Here is a 16,259-nt window from a genome sequence, read left to right as displayed (position 1 = left end):
TTAAGTGAAAAAAGCAAAAAAATATATGGAATCATTAGTGGGGAAAGCCAGATGAGAAGGATCAAAACCAGTCTTATTGCCAAATGAAATTTGGAGGCCTTTTGTAGTAATCGCTTTTTAACGTCACTTTGTTTCCTTCAGCAATTAAACATGTTTCAGATATTCAGTTCCCCCTCCCTTTGAAGACGTTTTGTTTTTTGCCTCGATTAAATGTTATACAAGATTCCTAATCTTTTTCTTCTTTTTTTGCTTTACTTTTGACAAGAATTTGAATTCTAAAAATAATAAATAATAGCGGTCTTACATACGTGAAAGTAACGCATTAGTTAATTTAGCGATAAAGTAAAATTAGCGATACAATAGAAGATAGTTATTCACTTAAGCTTGCAGAACATTAGATTTTCTATTTTTTTTCTGCACTATATTTTCATTTGAAACAGAAAACACTTCTAAAAAAAAATAAAAAATTAAATTTTTTGTGCACTATATTCTCATTTAAAACAGAAAACAGTTGTAAAAAAATTAAAAAAAAATTTTTTTTAATGAAAATTTTCTTAAATTTTTTTGTGCACTATATTCTCATTTGAAACCGAAAACACTTGTAAAAAAATTTAAAAAAATTTTTTTTAATAAAAAATTTTCTAAAATTTTTTTCTGCACTATATTTTCATTTGAAACAGAAAACGCTTGTAAAGAAATTTAAAATAAATTGGGATGCTGCCCATCCATCAATTGTTATCGTACAACTGTTTAAAATATTTTCTTGGTTTCTTGAAGCACGCTTATTATGAGAAGGATGGGATTGTTTTGATCTGTGCAATGGAATTCTACAGTGTGTTTCGCAATGACTACCCTTACAACCTATATTTAATATCCTTGTCAAAAATGTTTACATGTTAAAGATTAGTGTATAGATGTTAACTACGTATCGAAGATTAAATTTCACACATTAAGAATGCAATGTAATATTTCAGCAAAGAAATCTAAAACAAAAGCGCAATCAAAATCTGTCTAATGACTAATGAGGAAAACTGAATAAAACACAACAAAACCAGTTTGATTGTATTAAACTTGGAAATATTTCTAAAAATCTCTTTTTAAGTTCTATTTGCTCCCCTTTGTAGTAGATAGCGTTTTTGCTTTTTCCTAACTTAAATACTAATTTGTAATATGTACAATTTGTTATTTTATATAAAGGTACCAAAAGACACATCATAATTGAAACAGGTACTCCATGTGTATATTTTTGGTCCTTGGATAAGCTGGTGGAAAGTGATATCACTTGATTAATTTAACACTCATGGTACAATAATTCGAAACATTAATTGTGGAGAAATAATTTTAAAAAATGAAATTGGAATTAAAAGAATGTTTCTTCGCACCACTTGGTGGATAGATTAAAATGGAAGCATTGTTTTTAATTCTATTTGATTAATAAGTCAATTTAACATTCTTTAAATTTAGAAAAGACTGTATAACGAACTAAATGAAAAATTTTCGGATGCTGGAAGAATAGGAATCCCATTGTTATTTTTAATAAAGTCAACACATTAAAGGAAGTTAACTTTAAGAGAGCTGTCATTCATTGGATATCGAATAGATAAGTCATCAGTACCAGAAGATAAATTAAAGTTCAAACCTTTATTATATCATCTCTCGGAATAGATAAGATAGATATTATTTTGCCTAAAAATTAGAAAGTTATTCTGCTTTGATAAACTCCAACATTATTTGAAAGTGATATTCATCGAGCGCTTCCAATAAATATTTAAATGGGAAAAATTTAACCATGGATTCTTTTGACATCAAAATGGAAACAAGTCTGGCGACTGTTACCAAGAATATTTCTTGGACAATACAGAACGTATCAAAAGTAAGTGAACTTGAAAGCTCACCTTTTTCAGTGTTTGATAACTGCCCTTTTAAATGGGCTTTGCATTTGAAAATTAAAGAAGAAGAAGAAATAGTGTTGTATATAAAAAAGTTCGAATCAAAAGATTTACCTCCGTTAGAGGTTTTTTCGTAAACGGAACAATGTATTTCAAGAATTACAGGAATGAACTTTTATATGAAGAGGATTTCGACTTAAAAATAGACACAGATCCCAAAATGTGCATCTACAAACCATATCTATTTCCTAAAGACTGTGAAGAACGAAATGAAGTTTTCTATCCACCAGGTGGCGTGTTAATTATAGAGGGCAAAATGAGTTTTTCTCGATATGTAACAAGAATGCTCACACCAGTTAAGAGGACGCGATACCCAGATAAAAAACCGGAATTGGCAAAATCAGAGTTGTAATAGTCACCCTTTGGGGGCGTCGCTTTGAGGGAGGAGTGAATTGGTACAGTGACAGTGATATATGATAGAGGGTCAGTTAAACTATCCCATCCTTCCCTTAGCAAAACTGAACAATATAAGCATTAGTTTCGAAAAGTGATTCTGGGTACGCGGTCTTTTATTTTTAAACCCATTCTTAGTTTCGTTGTGAAATATTCAGAATAGAAATTCTAACTATTTATTTGTATGTAAATAGGTGTTTACAAGATAATGGGGATTACTTATATCTTACAATTAATTCGTTTCAAATTAAAACACCAAGAAGAATATAAATTTTTATTAATGTGTGTGGAATTAATGGAATTAATTAAAGTAACTTAGTTTTAATAATCGGAGCTAGAACTGCTAATTATATTGAGCTGTAAATATATGAAGAAATATAATTATAAAAATTCTGAAAAATACATAATTTATTAAAACGTAGGCAATTTATTAAGTCATAATACAAAATTGAAAAAATTATTAAAACTTATACTAATATAATAAAAAGTTATAAAAATAAAAAAATAAGAATTAATTATAAAATATGATAAAAGAAAAATCAAACGCTTTTTAAATTGCATCAAAGAAAATTTTTGTTTTGATGTATCTTTTTCAAACTTACATTCACCATCCGGGAAAATTTTATTTTCTGTAAATAAGTATAATAATTTCTCAATAAATTTTTTAATTTATTTATATTGCTTTGTAATTTTGCTGAATTACAAATTACATTGTTTTGTATTTGTCTGAGAATTTTTCTCCTTTCATTTTCAATAGTTTAAGACACATACGTATATTAGAATATGGGTGTGTGTTTGTGCAAAGGAAAAAGAAAATTTAAAAATAAATATTTCTACACAAAAATAATTTTTTATTTTTTTCCGTTTCAATAATTTTATATTCTTTTCTGTTTCATACATTTCAATCTCCATTTGAATTATTAAAATTTCTGTTTGAGTATTATTTATTTTTGTATTTTAGTATTATTTATTTACTCTTCTTTTTTAAAGCGAATTCTCACCACATGTTCCATATTACTTCAGCCTCAGAAAGATGGAATTCAGATGAAACATCTGTTAGCGTATAGTTTGATAATCAACGAATTAAAAAAAATTTCCCCTCGATTTTTATTTTTCTGTTATTCTACTTTGTTCTCTAAAGTTTTAAAATTTTGTTTTGATCACATCTTGAATTCTTTACTTTCATTTTAATTGTGTATCTATGAGCACACACCTGTTCATACAGATACATATAAAAGCTAAGAGGCACTATATTTAAAAAAAAAAAATGGTCATTTTGTTATTTTGGGTGTTTAAATTCAGTGAAGAAAATTTTCTCGAACTACTTTTTTGATGTATGAAACATATGTTTTGTAACATATGTTTGAAACATATGTTACTTTTTTGTTGTTATTTACGTAATGAAATATAAACTTATTTATAACGCAGATAAGTTTGCAGACATATGTCAGAACTTCGCAAACACAAAAATAAATAATAAATCAAAAATAGAGAAAATGACTGTAATATTACAAAAAACTCTAATTTTGTGGGCGAAGCATGCAATTAAAAAAACTCTCTAATTAAAAGCATAAAAAATCTTTATTTATAACCATCCTGATCTTTTACTTCCGTATAATCAAGATAAAAACATAAAAAGGAAAAAATAAAAAATTTAAATTACAAAATAGAGCAAATATAAATAGTTTACATGTGTGCATTACAAACAGTATAACTTGAGTCACAAGAAATGTATAATTGCAATAGATTTATTATGTTTACATATGGTGACAAAATGAGGGCTAAAAGCAAGAACACAACTCTTACTTTATCACAGATGGAAAAAAGGAATGTAATATCAAAAAGTTAATTAAAGGTAAAATTGGCAAAGTAAATAATACAATGCTAATTATGGGCATTTTGTAGTAGTTAAAAGTCGAAGTAAACATTTATTTTCTTAAAGTGAACATTTTTCTGTCAATTTTAAATAGCCATCGAAATATCCTGCAAGATATAAAAACGTGTTTCTCAACAAAAGATTTTTAATATAATTTTCTTTAAAAAAGTTTTTAAAGATAAAAGCTATTTTGCAATAAAATACTAAAAATTGGTGTTATATTTTTTTTTCTAAAAATTTTAATGCAACTCGCTAATATCACCTACATACTCCCCTATCCCCATTGTCTCATGATTAAATTAATCTGAATACATTGTATGTTATTAAATTTATGGTATGTCTTAATGGATTAAAATAAATTAATTGTGACATAAATTAAAAATTGATTTATCCAAAATGTAGTTTTAGCGATGATTATTTGAATACATATAAAGTAACGACTTTTAATAGCAAGTCTGTCAAATTGCTATAACTACTTATTTTAGAGAATAATAATACTGATTCAATAATTGCAAATAATGCTGACAAAAAAACAAAAGAAAAGAAAAGAATACTAAAATATAGAATTAAAATATAAAGTCAGGCAAGAATAAATAAAGCAAATAGGCATTATGATGAGCAGGCAATAAAAATTTTAAGAAATGTTAAAATATAATATTCATGTTTAAATCTAGCATTAGTATATAAAACAAAATAAATAAAAATCTGAGCAACAACATGTGTTGCTGAGAAATATAGAGCATTTGCGAGAAGGAAAATTATAATATACAATCGTTGACACTGTGAAAGCAAAATTTTACTGAGAAAACTCATCATACTAGGCAATTCTGTAAACTAGCACAAGTATTTTTTCGGGCAAACTCATGGTGCTAAATAAATGTGGAAATTTTGAAGATAAAATATGAGTAACTAAAACAAATAATAGTGAAAAAAAAAATTCTTTTCAAGAATATACACTATGATGTACAGTTGCAAACATTAAATTTGAAAATAATAATAATAATAATATATATATGTACATTTAGCACTGTCAGCAATGTGAAGAAAATATAACATTATTAATAAAATCTGGAAATACTATACAAAATAAAAATCTGGATGCTGAGACATAAGAAGCACTTGCTAAAGGGAAGGGAAAATTAAAATGTATGTATATGCATGTATATGTATGTATGTATATGCATGTATATGCATATATATATATGCATATGATACTAAAATGAAATATGTTCATTTAACTCTGTTAGCACTGTAAAGAAAATGAAACGTATTTTCAGAAAAACTCATTATTATTGAACAGTTAGGAAAATTTACGAAATGGGAAAATATAATATTCATATTTAAAACTAGCAATCTATATTTACGACCATAAAAACCTGAGTAACATTATATGATGCTCAGAAATAGTTAGCATTTGCTAGTGAAGAAATTAAAATATAAATCGCATATCGGTTATTATATCGGATAATTTAAAGAAATTGCCAATTAATAATTTTAGAAAATTAACTTTTATTTAAGAAAAAAATAAATAAAACAGAAGAGAGAGAGAGAAGGAAATATGAATTGCCTGTTATGCACATAATTTCAGCCAAGGATTTGCCCGAAATGGATTTGCACACGGTAAAAATTGTATAAATTAACGAAGAAGTTTTTTAGTAAATTTATTCACAATAACATACAATTAACTTAATGTTTTTATATAGAATTTAATTACTTTATTTGGGTAACCATTGTTTTTTTTTGTATCAAATTTTGTCTATTTGTTTTTTGGATAACTAAACATTACAACATAATCTTTTAATTCTACACATTTGATTAAAAATGGTATTAAAATAGATATTTTTAAGAACATTAGAATTCCAAATAATTTATTTGCCTTAAAATAAAAATAATTTCTTTTATAAAATAGACCAACAAAGCAGATATTTTCTCCTTTTATAATACCCAAATCCAAAAAATTAAAGCTATCATTATGATTACGAAGCGAGATTAATTCCTAGGGGTAAATATTATTAAATAAAAGAGTATATTCATGAAAATTGAAGATAATTAAATCATCAATAAATCTAAAAACAAATTTAATATTAAGAGTACAATTTCTTTTTTTTAGTGCAAACAAAAAATTAGCTAAGAGAGATGAAACGTTAGGTCCTTCCGGTATTCCATCAACTAGGAAAAAAAAAATATCTTTTCCATTTTAAAGATAATTATTGAAAAGACAAAAATTAATTGGAATTTCCCAATAATCAAAATCGCAATTAAAGATTTTTTCAAAACATAGTAATAATTCAAAAGAACATCTTTTAGTTTAGAAAGGGGAATGCTATTGAAAAGATCTTGGACATCATAAGTGGCAATAGAATTAATTTTATTATGTTTAATAAATTCTAAAATCGGTGGATTAGTGATAATCCAAGAAAAATCCTCTTTAATAATATTGTTGATAATTTTATTTAAGTAGTTAAAGAAAAAGGTGCCAAGTTTAATTAGGAAAGTATTAGACCCACATGTGACTGTTCTGAAATTTATTGTAATTTTATGAAATTTAGGACTGATATTTAAGTAAAGAAATTTCATATTGCTAGTTTCAATTTTTAACCTCTTATATAAAGCTAAAAAAAATTTTATGACAATATTATAATTTAAATTACGAAGTTTAAAATTTTTACTATTTTTTAACTCCGTATTTAAAAGTGCTACATAAAATTTTTTACAGAAGATTGCATAATTATTGTTAGCTTAATTGATATATATAATTAACTAATTAAATATATTTATCCTACAATGTTTTGATAAGTTGTTATTGCCAAAATTAAGAAGAAAAAATAATAATAAATAACATAAGAAAATTCGAAAGAAAGTCTTCCATCCTAACTCATTTTAAAGAAAGAGAATGAAATAAAAACTGTTTTCAACCACAACAGAAGACCCCAAGGCTATTTAACCCCTCAACTATTCAAAGAAAGTAAAGAGGCTTTTCTCCTAACCCCCCAAAAGATCTCCCCACTAGAACTTTTACTCGTATTGGTAAATGAAGGGAGGACTGATGGGAGGCGTGGTTTAGGCTCTTTTCCCAATTTTTTTAAGAATTTTTTCATCTTTCTTTCCTAATAACACATTTCATAATTGAAGAAAATAATTACTAGTTATTTCTTCTGGTAGCTTGAAATGTATAGTTCGAGTAAGTGAACTCAAAAATAAGGATTTACTAAATGAATTTTGATAAAAAACGGATTTCAAGAAGATGTCTCTATTACCGATATTTAAACTCCATTAATAATTTAAAATTTATGGTAAAACAAAAAGTGATTTCATAAGACCTTAGAGTAAACTATGAACTTTCAAATGCTGAAAGAATTTTTCCAAAATATCAAAATGCAAAAAAGTTATTAGCAAATGAAGCTCCCATAGAAAAAGCATTAGCAGCTGGCATTGAGAGGGTAGGTATTGAGTCCTCTTAAGGATGAAGGAAAGAAGAAGTTGCCGGATGAAATTCCTGAAGAATGTGCCGGATGTAATCCAAAGTAGAATTAATGCCAAAGTTTTCAGTTAAAGATTACTATTGGAAGCCTGTTTCCAGATCTATTCAGCCAATTCCCCCCTCCGATCAATTTAAAATCTGATTCAACAGAATCAAAGCCATCGTAATTTCGGCCTTCCTTTTCTCCTGCTTGTAAAAGGTTTCGTATCAAAGACTTTGACTGGATATTTTCCCCTATTCTATCAAAATAATCCTTGTTAATACCTTTAACGGTATAGGACACTTCAAAAATTCTATAAATTTCTAAATGAAAACGATTCTTTGTACTGTTGTCTTCTGACAGATTCAATAGGAAAAGTAATTTATATGTAGAGTTCTAAAATAGAAGCTTTTCAAGGAAGAAGAGCCTTATTTTTATTGCACTTCAAAAATGAAGCACTCTTTAATTATAAAATGCAAGTTGAAATAGTGTAAAAAAAATAATAATTAGTTATAATTACGCCATTATTATTAATAATAATATAAAAATAATAATTATCATATACCATCATTTGTTAAGAATAAAATCACATACTTAATTTCAATGCTTTAAACGCCTTAGAAACTGAGAGCTCAGTTAAATTTCGAACATTTGCGGGACTAGATTTTATCTCTTTTCTAATGTTCGTAAGACTTAATCAGTCAGTCCCAAAATTTGAAAAAATATTGGCAAAATAAAAAAAAATTGAAATTAAATCGAACATTACATTGTTATAGCCGGTATTTACCTTTATAATGTGAATTTTAACCCTTTCACTTATTTAAAAGAATTGCTTAAACAGTTATAGTTTTATAATTCATTCCAAGGAATCAAAAACGCCCCTTTTGACGAATGATTATTTTCCTATCAAAATGATGATTTTCATAGAACTATTCTTTAACATTCTATCATGTAAAACGTATTACCGATAAGAGATGAACTGCCGATTCTTAAGCTCTTTACAGTCTCAATCACGTTTCGAGGACAAGAGGATGATACTTGTACATTGTGACTATTTGTGTTTGATTACAAAATAGAAACAGCATCTACAAAGTACTCAAAAAGGTTTATATGAACCATTAATAACTATAAAGATTTGCCAGATAAATTTGAATTCCCACTTTTTGAACCTTTGAATGGATATATATGGACATTATGTGTTGATTTTCAAAAATGCGATAATGTAGCGTTTCATATTAAAAGCTTTCCCACTGGTGACTCTGTATCCGATGCAAGAATAAAAGGAATAATATTTGTTGGTGTAAAATCTGTTCATCGGCAAATCTGCTGCTGAATTTGTTTCCTTATACAATTTTTTTTAATTATAACCACTCGATTGATACGATAACTACAGGATGTAATATGGTTGTATTTTTACCGATTTCTACCATTGAATCAAGTGTAACGTACTCTGACATTCTTAATGTTACTTTGATTGTGTTTTTTGCGCTATGTTTATTAGTTTTGATTAAAAAGTAAAAATTAATATTTCATCTGCACTGTAAAAAAGTTGTTAAATTTACAGAAAAAGCTGTCTGCTGGTGTTCTAAGTAAAGAACCGCTGATTTTTCAGAAAAATAGTGTTATTAAAAAAATGGGCGCCCGTCTTTTAAGTTGATAAGTAATGTTATTTTTACAAATAAGCTCTGTTATTTTAACTGAAAAATTTTGTTGCTTCAATAAAATCTGTTACTTTACACAAAGATTTGATGCAATAGCTATGATTGTGGTTCAACTGAGCCGAGAGCAGAATTTTTGTATAACCTGTCTAGGCCGGGATTCGAAACGTTTGTCATCTCCTTGGAGGGCAAGCTCGCTGTCCCCTGAGCTACAACAGCTCTAATGATTGGCCATGAAGAAAAATCTTAAACTGTTTTTATCTTAAAAGACTCATTGAAATCATATTTAGAAATAAAAAAGTTTATAACTATGATGGCCCACCCTTATGAAAATATCTGAAAATTTGATTTACATAAAAATTATATCTAAAAACAAGTAATAAAGTAAAGTATTAATTTAACGATAAATTCGAATTTATTGTTAAATTTTATTAATATTATAATTTATTCATACTATAAATATTATTTATACAATGTTCAAAACTATAAAATAATTGTTAAAAAGTAAAAACAAGTACAAAAAATAATCTTAAGATGATTTGAAAAAAGGTAAAGTTAACTTACGGTATGCAAAACAACATGGCAAAAACTAAAATTTGAACTGACAGTTTAAATCCGCTTATGAATAGGGTGAAAAACTGAGAAAAAATGTTTTGTAAGAAACAGCTTCCGAGTTTTTTTATTTATTTATCATAATTATTATTATTATTATTTTCATTTTTTTGCAGTGAGGGAATTTCTTGCTAAGGGTGTATGACGATTAAAAACTGAAAAAAAAAAAATTGGTATTTATCTTTCAACAGTTTTTTTCTGAGAAAAAACAATTTTTGCTTTCTGTAGAATTTACAGCTATTCTTTACAGTATAGATTATCGTTTTAACTCTAAAAATGAAAGTTTTAAACATGAGATTACTTCCCCGTGAAGATAATAATTCTCTGAAAATCATTCTTTTACATTTTATCATCTAAAACTCTTTACCGATAAGAACTAAACTGTCATTTCAATTGTTCCTTACAATTTTAATCACGTTCCGTGGAACGAAAGATTGCAGGTGTACAATGGGATTGCCTGTTTATGATTGCAAAGTGGGAATCACCACGGTAAAGTATTCAAAAAAGTTCAAATGGACTATAAAAAGTTATAAAGATTTGCCAAATGAATTTGAACTCCCGTCTTTTGAACCATTGTCCGGATATAGATGGTCATTAGATGCTGATTTCACAAATTGTGATGAGGCATTTTTTAGTATTAAAAGCTATTTAACCAATGTCTATATGCCTAATGCAAGAATTAAAGGAGCTGTTTTTGTAAAAACCCATAATGAAGATACCATCATGAGAAAAGAATTTAATAGGGTTGTGCACCAAGATGCTATTAGTGAATTTTTTTCTTTATCCAAAAACCTGATTAATCACTATATGCTTGATACAATAATTATCGAATGTGACATGGAAATATATGTACCTGTTTCTACTACAGAGTCAAACAGTGTAAACATAAGGGTTTCTGGTGTGGACATAATTTTGACAGTTTTTATTGTATTGGGTATCTTGTACTATGTTTATTTTGTGCGGGCTTGATTAAAAAGTGAAAGTTTTAAATTCATCTGGTTTAAATGTGATAACTTAGTAAAGAGACTGATATGTGATGGATGTTTAAGTTTAGATGCGATTACTAAGTAATGACTCGTCAAAAAATTTCTTTCTGATGAAATTATAATTATTGCTGTTTCAAATAAAATAGAACATTGTGAGATTCATTCACATTGAAATTAAAAACAGTTTAATATCATCTTCAATGTTATCAATAAATGTTGAAACTTTCATGATATAGTTTGAAATAAAAAAGCGCTGCTTATTTTTACTATGAAATTTACAGACACAATTTTTTTCCTAGTTTAATAATACTATTTTTTATTTTGTATATATTGTTTATAAATATTGTTATTATTGTATTTTTATTTTTCTGATATATTAATATTTTGATATTTCAATAACATTAACTTTCAATAATAGCATGGTTGGCATGCTAAAGTATTTTTATTTTTAGTATTTTTGAATAATACTGTTCCTTAGCAATGTTTTCAGATAGGTACTTTTGAAGTTTCTGAAAAAATTCCAAAACTTATATCCTATTGCCAATATAAAAAAGGTGTTTCCAACCAAAAAGCTTATGAAAATTGCTGTCTTAAGCAATTTTGGAACTGTGTTATTTAATTATTTTGTATATAGCACTTAATTCCTCATATTCGTTATAGAATTACAAATGAAAGGTTTTCGTCTCCCAATGCAAAACTGAGTGCTTTTGCAGTTTGTCTGGCATTTGCTGTAAGTCAATCGTTTTTTTTTCCTCTTTTTTTTTCGACTTACAAAATATCTTTGTATTTCTCACAGAGAAAGTATCGTCCAAACTGCAGAATATGGTAAAATTTACTGCGAACACCACAAAAATGCGGTTCTCATTATTAAATTTATGTTGGAATTACTTACAAAGTAATTTTACATTACTGGTCACTATATATGTGATTTATGTAACTAACAAAAACTTAACAGTTGTGCTGAAGAATACATTCTTTTTACTTTTAATTTATACTTCCTAAAGAACTTATATGATCTATGTAATTACCAATTTCTGTTATTTAGCAAGATTAAACGTTTTCTACACTCTTTTGACATTGAAAGCTCACGTCAACTGCATATTTTTTAATAATTTATATTATTGATCCAAGTTTGTAAACTTAGATCATTTCTGGTTCATAAACTTGGATCAATAAATTTAGGAGAACGATATATCGTTCTCCTGAATTCTTATTTTTTTATTAAGTTGTTCATTGTTTCGCATGTTGTTGCAAAAAAAGGAATTATTCCCTTGATATGCTTTGTTGTATGATAATTTAATGAAAATATCTCAATTGTTTCAGTTACAGTTCATAAAAATGATGATTATTGCTATTAATTTGAAATTTGAGATTTTATTCCTGATCAATATTGACTGGGATAAAATTTTTATTTATACCAGTTCGCTAAATTGAAATTAATTTAAAATGTAATAATTATTGTTATCTTCCATAAAAAGAAATGGGGGAAAACTATAATATTTTTTTTAATAACATAAAAGAAAGTTTGAAAATATTTCTTCTACGATTATATTCAATTTTAAACAAAAAATTCATGTTGCACTTTATTTAACATACTGAATTTTATTTTATTGTACTGTTAATTAATTTTTTGGTATCTATTTATTTTTGTATCATTTTAATACTCTTTTGTAAAAACATAAATTTTCCATAGAATAAAACAGCACTGGAATTTTTAATTCATTGATGATTTATTTAAATATTATATCTTCGATTCATATTTAATGATTCCTTTAAATGTCATATTTTCGATTCATATTTATTGATACATTTAAATGTTTTACTTATGGCAAACATATAGTTGTATCGCATTCATTTCCATCCGAATATCAATTGTGTATAAGTCATAAAAAGTTTGTATTCGTCTTGTATGTCAGAGGAAACAATTTCATGACAAATTTTTTTATGAAGTTTCACAATGATAAGCAGGTCATAGAAAAATATTGTAAAATTTTATGAAGTTTCACAATGATAAGCAGGTCATAGAAACAGATTGTAAGTAGGTCATATAACGTCTGCAATTGAGATAATCTGCATAAAATACAATAAATTGGCAGAAATTAAAATGAACATGAATGAGCATAAAAATATTTTGATACGTAACTGCAAATAAACAGAAAGAATAACAATAAAACTACAGGTAAGAAAAGAACTAAGATGTTTTAGCATTAATTACAATGGCAACGTTCGTTGTATTAATATAGATAAATATAATAATCAAATAATTGATAATGTTATTTTTGTTTCTTTTCTTAAACTTATTTTAAGAAGTATATTAAAATCAGTTAGTGTCGAAAATTTATAATTTTTAAATTATACTTCATATCTGAAAATCTTTAAGAAAACTTTAACTTGCTTGTTTTAAGAGAGAATGTTATTTTTTAGGGAAGTATTTATTTATCCTTCTGTACCCAAAGTACACTATTCTAAGGAAATGTAAGGTCACATTTTTTCCAAAAATGACGTTTTTATAAACTGTTCTTTAGTACTGTTTCCAGTTCAATACCTTTTTCAAGAATTACGATATTTGGTAGTACAATACACAGAAATCAGTAATTGCTGAAGTTTATACCAAATACACTTTGATAAGAAGCTTTTCTCAACAGTTTGAAAATGTGATTTATCATTATATTATTCCAAATATATTAATAATTATCTACTATTTTATAAATTATCATACAAATTATTATATACAACATTATATAAATAAAATTATATCAATTAAATTATATAAATTGCATTATATAAATTTAATAAAAAATTTTTAAGCCGAATTCATAACTCTTCTTATATAAAACTCTTATTACATAAAACTCTTATTATTTTTAACTCTTGTTATATGAATTTAATATACATTAAGTCGATTAAAAAATTACGTATTTAAATACTATTTAAAATAATGAAACAAAAATGACACATCAATACATTTTTTCATTAATATTTTGTTGGAATTACATAAAATAACTATAGTTAAAGAAGAACTGGTAATTAAAAATATTTTAATCTGAAAACAGGGTATTTTTTGTATAAATTTAGAAGAAAAGCTTTCATTAAAACTATTAAATTTTTTGACTGAAAAATTAAAATGTTTAAGCAGAAAAAAGCAATGAATAAAATTATAATCAATATCAAGTTTAAACATACTCGAACAAACTTAATCATGAGAAAAGAAGTTCACAGTTTGATAAGTCCATTATCTTTTTTTATTTCAAAGTACACATCCTATCTTATCTTCCTAGATTATTACTAAAAATATATTCTTTAAGAATCCACATCTTTAAAAACGTGGAAAGTATTATACCGTTCAAAATGAATTTCGATTACGAAATGGAGCTAAAGCCAGTGTTACACACAAAATCATTCAAATGGACTATAAAAAACTACAAAAAGTTAACTCACCGTTTTGAAATCGCTAATTTTGAACCTTTAGTTGGACTGAAATGGTTGTTGCGGGCTGAATTTGATGGCTACGGTTTAATTTTTCATATAAAAGCTAACGAATCTTTTCATGATGTTAAAATTGAAGGAACGCGTTGTTTTAAGAACTCTAACGGTGATTACCATAGGGAGGAAAAATTTAGCAGCGAAGTATATCGAAATGTTCTAACTGAATTCTCAAGTATTCCCAAAAATTCTCTGGACAAGTATTTTATTGATGGCACTATAATCATAGAATGTGATATGTCTATCTTTGTACCAGTCAGATCTGTCTTGAACTACTAAGAGTTGTCTCCTATTGTTGGCAGGTCTATGTTGAAAAAGAATTAGTTCCACGTCATTGTTGGTCTGGTAGGTACATGTTGAAGAAGCGTGGATTATTTGTTGCTGTTTGTTGGTCATTGTTAAAATAGCTACTTGTAGCAGGCCTATGTTGAAAAATTATGAATCATCGTTATTGTTGGAAGGTTTGTAAAGAAATATCTTTAATTATTCTTATTGTTGGAAAGTCTGTGTTGAAAAATCAGAAAATATTATTACTGTGTGAAGGTCTATGTAGAAAAATCCTGAATTATTGTTATTGTTGAAAGGTCTGCTTTGTTGAAAAATCATGAATTATTGTTATTGTTGGAAGTTCTGTGTTGAAAAGTCTTGAACTGTAAATGAGAAAAGCAAAACGCCCAAATTAAATGCATATGAATGTTTGCTATACATTACATAATGAAGACTTGACTAGAAAATCATGTTTCTAAACATTATTGCACATTAATCAGAATTGCAGAATCTGTAAGTTTAAGTTTTTTTAGTTCAGTTAAACAACTTTTGTGTGACTGAACTTCAAATAATTGATTGTGTACTTTTTGTGATCTTATGGATGAGGAAAAAATAAAACTTTACTGTGCAAATCTAGAGATAATTTTTTTAAAATATTAGTTCAGTTATTCTACTCATCTATTCCACTCTTCAATTATTTTACTCGAATAATACAAATAATCATAAAAAATTCACAAATTAGTCCTTTCGCTAAATCTATATATCAGGTACTTAGCAGGCAAATAAGAACTTTTTAAATATTTTCTAAAATTACTTCTCAGCATATAAAAGTATTTTTGCAAAATGTGATGCTTATATTTTAATATTAAACTATTTTCAAATGAATCCCGTGTTACAAATAATTACAAAAAGTTTAAAAACTGTCCGCGAAGCTTTATATAGTAATTTGCGTGTTTTGAACAAAATAAGAGTTTTTTTCTGAAAAAAAGTACGATAATTACTTCCAGACATATATGGTCATTTTTGGAAAATATAACGTCCATATTTTAATATGAAACAAATTTCAAATGAATCCCATTTTTTAAATAATTATAAACAATTCACGTATCGCCTGTCCTACATAAGATGTAGGTCCTGTGCCTTGCATATTCAGAAAAAAAAGATGAACTTTTAACAAACATTTCTGGTACTTTTAGTCATACAAGGGTATTTTCGTAAGTTATGACTTTTATATTTTAACGTAAAACCAGTTTCAAATTATTCTAAAAATTTAACGAATTGTCAATTCACATCTCACAGCTATTTGCTTTGAGTGTTTTGGAAAAAATACGAATTTTTTAAAATCTATTTATTAATTATTTCTATACATATACAAAAATGTTTGTAAAAATAGCCCTCATATTATTTCAATATGAAACAAGTTTGAAATGAGTTCCGGATTGAAAAAAAAATTGTAAAAAATTCACAAATCCATCTTTAAGTTAATGTTATATGTCCTGTACTTTACTTATGCACACATGAAAAAAATTTAAAACTCCTGAGTACTTCCGGACCTACACGAGCATTTTCGTCAA

General features: G+C 26.4%; 2 long non-coding RNA genes across 2 annotated transcripts in view; one reads left to right on the top strand and one right to left on the bottom strand.

Moving 5' to 3' along the window:
* The first annotated feature begins 7,681 nt into the window (after nt 1–7,681).
* Nucleotides 7,682–15,317, top strand: LOC107443090 (uncharacterized). The gene is made up of 2 exons (XR_011638074.2): nt 7,682–12,903; nt 12,954–15,317. It is a non-coding gene; the product is annotated as an uncharacterized LOC107443090 (long non-coding RNA).
* Nucleotides 14,935–16,259, bottom strand: part of LOC147803975 (uncharacterized) — a 31,024-nt gene continuing 29,699 nt past the window's right edge. The window contains exon 3 of the long non-coding RNA XR_015429165.1: nt 14,935–15,068. This is a non-coding gene — a long non-coding RNA (uncharacterized LOC147803975). The remainder of the gene's footprint in view (nt 15,069–16,259) is intronic.

Source organism: Parasteatoda tepidariorum, chromosome 9 (assembly GCF_982258835.1).
Source record: "Parasteatoda tepidariorum strain Cologne lab strain chromosome 9, Ptep-v5.0, whole genome shotgun sequence".
In the NCBI taxonomy this organism is placed as follows: domain Eukaryota; kingdom Metazoa; phylum Arthropoda; class Arachnida; order Araneae; family Theridiidae; genus Parasteatoda; species Parasteatoda tepidariorum.
This window is presented reverse-complemented; position numbering and strand designations above follow the sequence as displayed.